This window comes from Ochotona curzoniae, unplaced genomic scaffold, assembly GCF_017591425.1.
Source record: "Ochotona curzoniae isolate NIBS_2020 unplaced genomic scaffold, NIBS_Ocur_1.0 contig_605, whole genome shotgun sequence".
Taxonomy (NCBI): Eukaryota; Metazoa; Chordata; class Mammalia; order Lagomorpha; family Ochotonidae; genus Ochotona; species Ochotona curzoniae.
This window is the reverse complement of record NW_024466491.1, coordinates 143070-155093: the sequence shown is the minus strand read 5'-3', so window position 1 is coordinate 155093 and position 12024 is coordinate 143070.

The following is a 12024-nucleotide window of genomic DNA, read 5'->3' as shown; positions in this document are numbered from 1 at the left end:
CTTCCGTCTGATGACTCATTCCCCAGATGGCTGCAACGGCCGGAGCTGAGCCAATCCAAAGCTAGGGACCTGGAGCTTCTTCTGGGTCTCCCACCCAGGTGCAGGGTCCCAAGGCTTTGGGCCGTCCTCCACTGCTTTCCCAGGCCACAAGCAGGGAGCTGGATGGGAAGTGGGGCTGCCGGGATTAGAACCGGCACCCCTATGGGATCCCTGGTATGCAAGGTGAGGACTTCAACTGCTAGGATATTGTGCCAGGTCCATCACCATCTTTCTGTATAAAAAATATTAGTTTAGCTGTCCACAATGGAACCACTGAATGTGGAGTTGGGAGGACCAGAAATGTGGCTTTGAAAAACATGGTTAATACGAGCGGAGAGAGGAAGATTTCGTCCTCTGATTCACTCCCCAAATGGCTACAACAGCCCGGGCTGGGCCAGGATGAAGCCAGGAGCCAGGAGCTTCTTCCAGGTCTCCCATGTGGGTTCGGGGGCCCCAAACACTTGGGCCGTCCGTCCTCTGTTGCTTTCCCAGGTGCCTTAGCAGGGAGCTGGATGGGAAGTGGAGCAGCCGGGACTCCAAGCGGTACTCCGATGTCGGATGGTGATTTTGCAACTGGTGGTTCACCTCACTGCAGGGCCACAATGCCAGGTCCTGATGTGGCTTTAAATATATATATATAGGGCCCGGCAGTGTGGCCTAGCGGATAAAGTCCTCGCCTTGAACGCGCCGGCATCCCATAGGGACGCTGGTTCTAATCCCGGCAGCTCCACTTCCCGTCCAGCTCCCTGCTGTGGCCTGGGAAAGCAGTGGAGGACGGCCCAAAGCTTTGGGACCCTGCACCCACGTGGGAGACCCGGAAGAAGCTCCTGGCTCCTGGCTTTGAATCGGCATAGCATCGGCCGTTGGGCTCACTTGGGGAGTGAATCAATGGATGGAAGATCTTCCTCTCTGTCTCTCCTCTCTGTATATCTGACTTTCCAATAAACAAATAAATCTTAATATATATATATATATTTATGAATTTGGGGATGACAGTGCAGGGAAGAGCGTAAAACCATCACCCATGATGGTAGCATTCCCAGTGGGACGCCAGAGTTCGAGTCCTGGCTGTTCCACTTCTAGTCCAGCTCTCTGCTAATACGCCTGGGAAAGCAGTCGAGGGTGATGGCTCAAGAGCTTGGTCGCCTGGTCCAGCACCGGCCGTGCTGGCCAACGGGGGAGTGAGGCGGCAGGTGGAAGATCTCTCCAGAACTCTGGGTTTCAAGCATCGTGAGCAGGAGCATCGGCAGGAGTGAGCGAGCATCAATCCGTAGTTTTCTTTGCAAAACTTCTTCCTTCCTTCTTTCCTTCCTTCCTTCTTTCCTTCCTTCCTTGCTTCCTTCCTTCCTGCGCCAGGAGAAGGTAGTTATGGCCGTGCAAGCATTTATAAACAAAGATTTTGCAAGTTTATTTGAAAGGTAGAGAGAGAAAGAGGGAAGAGGGAGAGAATGGAGGAGGGGGTCTGGTTCAGGCTTAAGCCAGCATCTGAGAACTCTCTCTGGGTCTCCCCTAGAGATGACAGGGGCCCCCCGGGGAATTGGGCCACCTCCCGCTGCTTTCCCAGGCACATTAGCAGGGAGCTGGATAGGAAGTGGAACAGCTGGGAGTCGAACCTGAGCTCCGTGGTCTGGAATGCAAGTGCTATAAACAGTAGCTTAACCCGCAGCGGGTGCCCCTGCAGCACTGGGACCCCCACACACATGGCAGAGGAGGCCGCCTGGAGACAATGATTGCTCCCCGCCCCGGGCAGCAGAAGGTGACAGCTCAAGACCATGGGCCCCTGTTGTCCATGGGGGAGACTCTGGCCTCCTAGATTTCAGCCTCAATCAGCCTGAGCTGTTGAGGGGCTTCTGCGGGCGGGGGTGGGGTGGGGTGGGGGAGGCTGAATCAGCAGGTGGAAGATCTCTTCCTGTTTGCCGAAGTCCCTCTCTGCCTTTCAAATCAATCCATCAACCAGATGCTTGCTCCAGACTGCTACGCTTGTTCCCAGGGAGACCTGGGAAGGTGTCCCCCCCCCCCCCCCCCCCGGCTTGCCCAGACGTGGGACCCACGCAGACACTGCAGGAGCCGATTGATGCTGGCTTGAGCGCCATGTGCATTTACGGAGTGCCGACTGTATGCGAGCATCACTTCAGGCGTGAGATCACACACACCACACACACAGGCACCACAGGGACCCGAGCCCCCCTCTCCTCCTCCTCCCTCCCACCTCTGAGCCGTTCTAACCCCACCCCGGAAGCAGGAAACTTCCCCACGGTGGGGGGAGGGGAGGGAGTGCAATGGAGGGTGAGAAATGATAGACAGGAAGTAAGCAGCAGGGTTGAGTGAGACTCAAGCGAGAACACCCAGGGGGGACCAAGCATGGGGACCACAGGAGCGCAGGAGATGCTGGGGGATGGGGAGGGGCTGTGGGAGGGCAGGAGGTGAAACGGGGTGCCCCAGCAAGGGGCCAGGGCCGAGCTTGTGGCACTGGACGGAGAGCCAGGCTGGAGGAGGGTCGAGGCGGCCACAGCTCCTGTCACCTCAGCAGCTTCAGTCCCATCCGACCAGCCGGCCGCCTGGGGGCTGTGCACACCTGCCTTTTTGGGTATGCTTGGCCCTCTGTCTACCCTGTTCCACTGCCCGGCCTGCCCCCCGGCGTGGTGGTAAAGCGGCTGCAGCGTTCCACGCCTCTGCTTAGCCATCCGGAAGAAGTGCACGACTCAGTGCCTTGAATACGCTCCCGGAGCTGGCTGTCTCGAGAGCTTTGTCCTTCTCTTCCTCCTGATCTGACGCTCTGTCCCCAGCCCCCTGGCACTGCCCTAGGGTCCCAGGGCTCCAAGGACCTCTTGGGAGGGGGTCCTGCAGGTGTGTACACCTGTATTCGTGTCTCGTTTCTCCTTTGCGTTGCTTTTTGCTGGCTGAGTAATATTCCAAGGCTCACACACGTGTCTTGTGTTACGGGCTCATCCGTGATGGGCTGTTTTTTTTTTTTTTTTTTACTTTTCATTGATTGGGTGCCCACGTACCCATGAAATTCTGTGTTCTCTGTTCTTAGGGCTGTGGCGCTGTGGAGGTGGGTGGAAGCAAGGGGTTGTGTGTGGTTCTGGTTTCAGCCTCGGAGCTCAGGCTGAGTGCATCAGGTTAAGCCTCTATCTGTAATGATTGTGTACAGGTGTCAGTTCGAGTCCCGGCTGTCCCACTTCCGATACACCTTCCTGTTGATGCTCTTGGGAGAGCAGCAGAGGAAGGCCCAAGCGCTTGCGTCCTTGCCACCCCTATGGGAGACCCGGATGCAATTCCAGACTCAGGGCTGTGCCCAGCCCTGCCTGATGGGGCCATTTGGGAGAGTAAACCAGCAGATGCAAGATCTCACTCCCATTCTCTCTGTAACTCAGCCTTTGCCATAAATATATATATATTTTAATGTTTTATTTATTTTTATTACAAAGCCAGATATACGGAGAGGAGAAGAGAAAGAGAGAAAGATCTTCCATCCGATGATTCACTCCCCAAGTGAGCGGAACGGCCGGTGCTGTGCTGATTCGAAGCCAGGAGCCAGGAGCCTCTTCCGGGTCTCCCACGCGGGTGCAGGGTCCCAAGGCTTTGGGCCGTCCTCCACTGCTTTCCCAGGCCACAAGCAGGGAGCTGGCTGGGAAGTGGAGCTGCCGGGATTAGAACTGGTGCCCTTATGGGATCCCAAGTTGTGTTCAAGGCGAGGAGTTTAGCCGCTAGACCACGGCGCCAGGCCCTGCCATAAATACTGAAAAAAAAGAAACACTATTTAAAGCTTTTTCATAAAACAGCACATTGGCCGTGGTCTCTAATTAATTATACGTTTCAAAATAACTTGAAAAGTTAGCAGCTTGGTAACATCTAGGAATGATGTGATTTGAGACGGAAAGCCATGTAAACCCTGATTGTTACATGAACCAAGCTGCGATACTGTGACTCATATGTGACGCTAACATGTAAGTGAAAGTTTAAAAAAACAAAAACTTGGGCCAAACAGCCGTTTTCTTCGGGTCGTGTTGCTATCATTGGGACGGCCACGAGAGGGCAGAGCTGCGTCAGGGCTGCTCCAAAACCAGGAAAATAAAAATTGGGGCGCCTGGGGCAGGGGAGCCACAAAGAGGGGGTGTGGGACTCGGGAGGTCCTGGGCCTCATCACTCCTCTGCGTTTGCCAGAGACGTGGCAGAGCAAAAAATAGTTCAGCGTGGTGAAAAACGAAAGCGTAAAATGTCCAGGTAACGCTAAAGGTGCAACGTGCGAAACGCAGGGATATGGACATCGTGAATTTGACGACGGCGCATTGAAAACTCGATGACAGGAACCAAGAATGAAAAGACAGAAAGGAAAAAAAAAAAGTCGGCATCACTTAATAATAAAGCAGGAAGGGCTGGAGCCGTGGTGTTACGGGTAAAACTGCTACCTGCAAGTGCTGACCTTCCTTACCAGCGCTGGTTCGAGTCCCGCTAGCTCCACTTCCCATCCAGCTCCCTGCTTGTGGCCTGGGAAAGCAATCGAGGATGGCCCAAAGCCTTGGGACCCTGCACCCGCGTGTGGGAGACCTGAAAGAAGAAGCTCCTGGCTCCTGGCATCAGCTTGGCCCAGCTCTGGCCGTGGTGGCTATTTTTTTTTTGGGGGGGAAGCGGGGTAGGAGTGAACCCATGAATGGAAGATTGTATCTCTCTCTCTTTCTGTAATTCTTTCCTCCAATTAAGTAAGGATGTAAAAAAAAAAAACAACAAAGTATTTTATATACAAACGAATCAAGAGACAATGTTATGCGTTCAGTAAGATATTTATCTGAAAGGCAAAGTGAGAGAGATTTTTCTTCTGCTGATTTACTCCCCAAATGTCTGCCACGGTAGGAAGAAGGGCCAGCCCGAAGTGAGAAGCCAGGAGCCCCCATCCAGGTCTCCCACGTGGGTCGCAGGGTCCCCTCGAGGACCTGGGCTTTTCCAGGAGTGTCAGCAGGGAGCTGGGTGGGAAGTGGAGCAGCTGGGACCTGAGCTGGCGGTACACTGTGGGATGCCAGGCTTGTAGGATTTAGCCCACTGAGCGGGTCCCAAGGATTTCATAAATGATTGGGGGGGAAAAAAAACCCAAAATACAATAGGACAATGTCCTGAACAAAACCCGGAAATAGGAATAAGCTGGTTTTCTGAGAAGGGCTGGCGGTTCGCTCTGGGACGAATGTTCTCGCATTGCTTAAAAGAGGAACGGGCCGAAAATGGAGAAAGAATTGAAACGAAGGGGCAACTGCTGAAACTCCAGGGGGGCTTCCTCCTGCACACGCATAGAAGAGGAATGTTCTGGAATCCAGCCCTCTGCCGGAAGCTGCTCCCCACAGTCCCCAGGGTGACTGTGCTGGGTCCCAGGACCCTGAGTTGCACACAGCAACCTCTGCCACCTTCTCTCTCTGGCTTCTGCCTCCTTCCTCCTGCCTCCAAATCGACAGAGTGGGGCTAAGGGACGCACATGCAGGACCCCTAGCCTTTTTGGGTAACATAGCTGCCCAGGTGGGAGCGGGGGTGGGGGTCCTGCATGTTGCAGCCTGTTGGCAACCAACCTCAGTGTTTGCATCTGTAAAATGGACCTGCATCTCCCAGGACGGTGGTGAGGGTGACATGGGGCTTGTTGGTTTCACGTACTGCGTATTACTGTGCTCCCACGGGATGTGGCACCTTGGGGATGTTGCGTCCTCGGGTGACATATTAAGATGCGGCTGCCCTGTCCCAGACTTGTGGCTTTCGTGGGGGATTCTGCAGCAGGGGAAGGCCCCCATCTCTCAGCCGCACCCCCAGAATGCCAGGCTCTTTGGCAGTGCCACCCCTGGGGATGCCTGGGATCGAATCCCTGCTCCAGTTAGTTTCCCGTCCTGGGAGGCCGCAGGTGCATGGGCCCCTGCCACCCAGACAGTAACAGATGACCTTCATGGTGACATGGGGGCAGGCGAGGCTGCTGAGGCAGAAGGAGCTGGATGTGGGGCAGGCAGTGAGAACCCTGCCCGCCCTGGGGACCTGCAGCCTCGGGTCCTGGCAGTCCCTGGTGGGTGGCATGGGGGAGGAATGGGGAGAGGGCAAGGGAGGGAGAAGGAGTTACCGCCCTGTCCTTTCCTTTCCTGCCACCTGCCCGTCGGCATTTCCTAAGCTTGAATAGCTCTGGTCACTGTCTTGGCTGGCCTGGAAGCCAGGGGCCTGGGCGGCACCTGCCTTGACCTACAAGGTCCAGGCAGTCCTGGGGCTGACGCACTTCCACTTCCTCTAGGGTGACGCCTGGGGTGGTGGTAGAGGGCAGGAAGCCCTGTGGACGGCCCCTCTGCCCATGTCCTCCTGGACACAGAGGGTGGCTGAACCCTGGGCTGGTCTGCAGTAGGGGCAGGGGATCTTCATTGGGGTCAGAGGGACCCTGGGGGTGGGGAGACCACTCTTTCCCTCTCTCCCCATTATCAACAGGGATTGTGTGACCAAAGGAATGGATAGATGGAGAGAGGGATGGATGATAGATAAACAGCATGATGGGTGGATGGACGGATGGATGGGTGGGTGGCTGGCTGGCTGGCTGGATGGGTGGGTGGGTGGATGGGTGGGTGGATGGATGGATGGATGGATGGGTGGATGGGTGGATGGGTGGATGGATGGATGGATGGATGGATGGACGGGTGGGTGGGTGGATGGGTGGATGGGTGGATGGATGGATGGATGGACGGGTGGATGGGTGGATGGGTGGGTGGATGGATGGATGGATGGATGGGTGGGTGGATGGGTGGGTGGATGGATGGATGGATGGATGGGTGGGTGGATGGATGGGTGGGTGGATGGATGGGTGGATGGATGGTTGGATGGGTGGGTGGGTGGATGGATGGATGGGTGGGTGGATGGATGGGTGGGTGGGTAGGTGGATGGGTGGGTGGGTGGATGGATGGGTGGGTGGGTGGATGGATGGGTGGGTGGGTGGATGGATGCATGGGTGGATGGATGTATGGGTGGATAGATGGATGGGTGGGTGGGTGGATGGATGCATGGGTGGATGGATGGATGGGTGGATAGATGGATGGGTGGATTGCTCAATCTTGCATCCTTTGGTTGACTCTCAAAATGACCACAAGAGCAGAGACTGGGCCAGGCAGAAGCCAGGAGCCAGAAGTTCCCTCTGGGCCCTGCACACGGGTGGCAGGGGTCCCAGCACTTGAGCCCTTACCTGCTGCCTCCCAGGATGCGTGTGAGCAGATGCTGGAATCAGAGCTGGGATTCGAACCCGGGCGTCACCGCACGCTATCCCCTGTTCTGCGTGATACTCTTGCTGATGGCGTCAGGCATGTGGGAACTCGGCCATCCAGGGGTGGAACTCTGGGGAATGGACTCTTGGTTGGACCCTGCTAGTTCTGTGAGGAGAGCTATCTGCCCTGGCCACTGTGCCTGTGAGAATGCCTTTGAATCCCTCATCCGTGTCACCCTTACCACCGTCCTGGGAGATGCAGGTCCATTTTGCAGATGGGAATACTGAGGTCAGCCCCTCTCCAGCTAAGCACCTCCATACTGGTGAGCTGGACTAAGCCTTCCTGTTTTCGGCGCACATTCTGTGAGCCTGACCAAGGGCTGGCTGCTGCAGGGGCCAGCAAGGCAAGGAAAGCAAGGTTTCATGGCAGCATCACTTACCCTGGGCCCCACGTCAGGTTCACGCCCTTGCCCCATCCCCCCAACCCCTCATACTCCTGGCTGGCTCAGGCCAGTGGTCACGAGCATAGCTGAGTCTGAGACCTGGCTGTTCCCCCTCGTCCAGGGCCACACCTGTTGACATAAAGCTCATGCTGCGGATCCTTTATGGGGGGGGGGGGTGCTTTAAAGATTTATTCGTTTTGACTAGCAAGGCCATATTTACAAAGAGAAGGAGAGATGAGAGAAAGATTTTTCCATTCGCCAAGTGGCTGCAACAGCCAGAGGTGAGCCGATCTGAAGCCAGGAGCCAGGAGCTTCTTCTGGGTCTCCCACACACGCTTTGGGCTGTCCTCTACTGCTCTCCCAGGTCACAGGCAGGGAGCTGGATGGGAAGTGGAGCAGCCGGGACACGAACTGGTGCTCAGAGGGGCTGCCAGCGTTACGGGAGGTAGCTTTATCTGCTACACCACAGTGATGGCCCCCGGCTTCCTTGAGGGGCCAGTGCTGTGGCATTGTGGGCTAAGCTTTTGCCCGTGGCTTTAGCATCCCATATGGACACTGATTTGAGTCCCTGGAATTCTCATTGCGCTCCTGCTCCCTGCTTGTGGCCTGGGAAAGCAGTCAAGGATGGCTCAGGTCCTTGGGACCCTGCACCTGCGTGTGGGAGACCCGGAAGAAGCTCCTGGCTCCTGGCTTCAGATCAGCTTAGCTTCAGCTGTTGCAACCATTTGGGGAGTGTACCATCATATGGAAGACCTGTCCTTCTCTCTGTAAAAATCTGCCTTGCAAATGTAAATAACTCCTTAAAAAATATATATATCTCCTTGAGCAGTATATGAAATATATGTACAGACAGGTTGGAAAAAGTGAGGTTTTTTTTTTTTTAAAGATTTATTTATTTTTATTACAAAGTCAGATATACAGAGAGGAGAGACAGAGAGGAAGATCTTCCGTCCGATGATTCACTCCCCAAGTGACCCCAACGGCCGGTGCTTTGCTGATCCGAAGCCAGGAGCTTCTTCTGGGTCTCCCACATGGGTGCAGGGTCCCAAGGCTTCGGGCCGTCCTCCACTGCTTTCCCAGACCACAGGCAGGGAGCTGGATGGGAAGTGGAGCAGCCGGGACTAGAACCGGTGCCCATATGGGATCCCGGGCGCGTTCAAAGCGAGGATTTAAGTCACTAGGCCATGCTGCTGCCAGGCCCAAAAAGTGAGTTTCAAACACACATTTTTGGCTTCGTTGCTTGCTTCCCAAATATGATTGAGATGGTTAGTTGTCACCCCGAGGGTGTGTCTTAGCGTGGCGGGAAGTGGGTGGCTAGTGTGGGAGGACCCTTCCGAGCAGCCGGGTGTGCGTGGCCTCTGGGGTCAGGCCGGAGGAGAAAGAGCGGACGTGGTGGCCAGCAGGACCTTCCTGAACCCCACCCGGCAGAGCTTCTCATGGCAGGTGCCTGCCCCGGGACCACAGCTGGAGGCCAGTGCAGGGGATGGGCTGGAAGGCACCCTTAGGGCAGTCACGGTGGCTCCTGTCTCTCTAGGGACCCTATGGGGACATTTTTCATGTGTTCCAAAAGTGTGGGCTGCGGGCCAGGCTGTAGCATCTTCCTCTCCTGCTGCCGGCTGCACAGATGTCCTTGACCCAGCCCCAGGGCCTTTGAACCTGTCTCTGTTCTGGACACCCCCACCCCAATCTTCACAGCTGACCCCTTCCCCATCTCCAAGACCTGCCCGTCAGGGTCCTCCCCGCCCCTGTTATTCACACTCACTTCACTAGACTCTAGTTTAAAATGATTTATTGATTTTTTTTTTTTATTGGAAAACCAGATTTGCAGAGAGAAGGAGGAGAGACAGAGAGGAAGATCTTCCATCCGATGGTTCACTCCCCAAGTAGCTGCAACGGCCGGGACTGAGCTGATCCGAAGCCAGGAGTCAGGAGCTTCTTCTGGGTCTCCCACACGGGTGCAGGGTCCCAAGGGCTTGGGCCGTCCTCCACTGCTTTCCCAGGCCGCAAGCCCCACTCTTGGGGACCCATGTGGGAAGGGGGTGCTGAGCGTGGGCAGATGGGCAGCCTAAAGATCCCTTATTGAGAGTGACCTTGTGCGACGTGGTTAGCTACGGGGCCTGGCAGCTGTGTCCCAGCCCTGACCTTGCACTCCAGGGTCGGATACTGCGTGCTGTAGGAGCCAGGGCACATCTGGAGATGTGCCAACAGGATGAGATGGTGGGATGTTTCGGAGCCGGGGGCTCGTGGGAGGATCCCGAGTGGGTCTTGGGTTCTGTCGTGAGCTCCTGCTCCGGTTACTGGGTTTTCCTCAAGTGCCATTTTAGGACCTGACTTTCCCCCGGCTCAACCTGGGGCGGGCGGGCGGGCACCCCCTATTTAAACATTAAATTGTGTTTTAAAGAACGTTCAGAAGCTGCAGTACCATGGATGGACCCTAGGGGGAGGGAGTGGGCGGTGGCTTTGGATCAGATGCAGCTGAGGGGGGTGTGTGTGTGTGTGTGTGTGTGTGTGTGTGAGACACAACTCCCGACTCTATTGTTTAACCCTTCTAGAAAGGTCATTCAGCAGTCACGGACATACACACTGCCCGTGTTGAAAGCAACGACTCAAAACAGCTCAGTGGGTCTCTGGGCCCAGAAGAGGGGCAGAGCTGGCATGGGGGGGGATCCCCTGTGAAGGGTGTGGGGGTGTTGAGATGAAATTGCTGCTCCTTGTCCCCAGGGTCCCCCCTGCTGTTTCCAAATCTATCAGGCGGCTCTGGGACACGTGTGTGCGTGAAGACCTCAGCTGGACAGACAGCCGGAGGCCAGTGTTGTCACTGCCAGCACTCCCTACCCCAGGGCCTTTGCACTGCCCATCCTGTCTTCCACGAGACTCCTTCCCTATACCCTGAGGTCTCAGGTCATGGGGTCAGAAGGTTCGTCCTGGTTTCCTAGTCCAACTCCCGCTCCCTGCCCACCCGCTGTCCCCGTGAAGGCACATCTGCAGAGAGGAGAAACAGCCAAGAATTGATGTTGTTGCCTAGGTTTCGTGGTCGGCTGCTGCGCCTCTGGTTCCAGCTCAGCAGTGATGGCTCAAGTGGCTGATCTCTGCTACCAGTTAAGCTGAAGTTCTGGTTCCTGGCTTTTACCCCCTGATGCAATCATTGCGGGGGAAATGAATTAATGCATGGCAGTTCTTTAACACACTCTCAAAGTTTCCAGTAAATAAATTAAAAAAAAATTGGGAAAAAAAAATGTTTTAAAGATAGCACTTGAGACGTAATTAGAAAAAGAGCGAGATCTTGTGTCCACTGATTTATTTCCCAAAGGGTGGGAGTAGCTAGGACTGAGACAGGCCAAACCCGGAGGCTGGAACTCCGTCCGGGTATCCCATGGCTGTACACCTGCTGCTTGGTGCATCAGCAGGGAGCTGGCTGGGAAATGGAGCAGAAGGAACAGGCTCAGGGATTTGGCCATTTGCCCAGGTGGAAGATTCCGATGGAATTTCAGGCTCCTGGTTCTGGCCAGGTTCAGTCGTGGCCATTTGGATCAGCAGATGGAAGATCTCTCTCTCTCTCTCTCTCCTTTCTAACTCTGTCTTTCAAAGAAATACATATGTTAGACAAACGTATGGTTGCTCAGCCCACAACCATCACCACTGGAGGGTAGCACACCCCCAAAATGTCTTCAGATACTGTTCCCCACCCTCCTTCACTCTTGCCCTTGTGCCCGCCAGGGCCTCCCCCATCCCAGACGAACTGTCCCCAGTCAGGGGGAGTCAGGGTGGTCACGTGATCTGCAGCGGGTCTTTGAAATGTTCCGGGGAAACGTCCACGACGGGGAGGCCAGGCTCCCAAACAAGCCTATTTTTGCATTGCACACTAACCACGTGGGATTCCAACAGTGCGAGCCAGCATCGGTCAACTTGTCTCTGTATTCCGTTTTCCTCCAATATTTTGGTTACAACTCCCAAGTGCAACCAGGCAGCTTTCTCCCTTCTCCGCCCCCTTCTTCGTCCTTCTCATTCATTCTCTCTCTTCCCTTCTTTTCTCTCTCTTTTCCTTTCTCTCATTCATTTTCTTTCCTTCCTTTTCTCCTCCCCCCCCCCCCCTTAAAGATTTGGAAAATCAGATTTTTACGGAGAGAAGGAGAGACAGAAAGATCTTCCACCTGCTGGTTCACTCCCCAAGTAGCTGCAACTGCTGGAGCTGAGCCGATATACATATTAGATTTATTAATTTTTATTACAAGTCAGATATACAGAGAGGAAGATCTTCCATCTGATGATTCACTCCCCAAGTGAGCACAACGGCCGGTGCTGCGCCGATCCGAAGCCAGGAACCTGGAACCTCTTCCA